Raw genomic sequence first — 293 nt, forward strand, 5'->3', positions numbered from 1 at the left:
ATATGTGCAAAATTAAATATTTTGGAATGAAAATGACCATTCAAGATCATTACTTCGGCTTTTAACGATATCAAGTGACCTCTTAAGATCTTACAAATCTTAAGAATCTGGAAACACGAAGAAAGAATACAATAGATAGAACAACAAAGTAGACAGTGAAATCTGTTTTGTTAGTCTATTTATTTTTAACTATTGACAGTTGTTATAAAACAATTATTTATTTCATTTCCCTTGAACAGTGAAAACAAAACACTGTATCGTTTTTATCGGTATTAAAAAACGCAAACATTTAA

This window comes from Habropoda laboriosa, unplaced genomic scaffold (assembly GCF_001263275.1).
Source record: "Habropoda laboriosa isolate 0110345459 unplaced genomic scaffold, ASM126327v1 scaffold541, whole genome shotgun sequence".
Classification (NCBI taxonomy): domain Eukaryota; kingdom Metazoa; phylum Arthropoda; class Insecta; order Hymenoptera; family Apidae; genus Habropoda; species Habropoda laboriosa.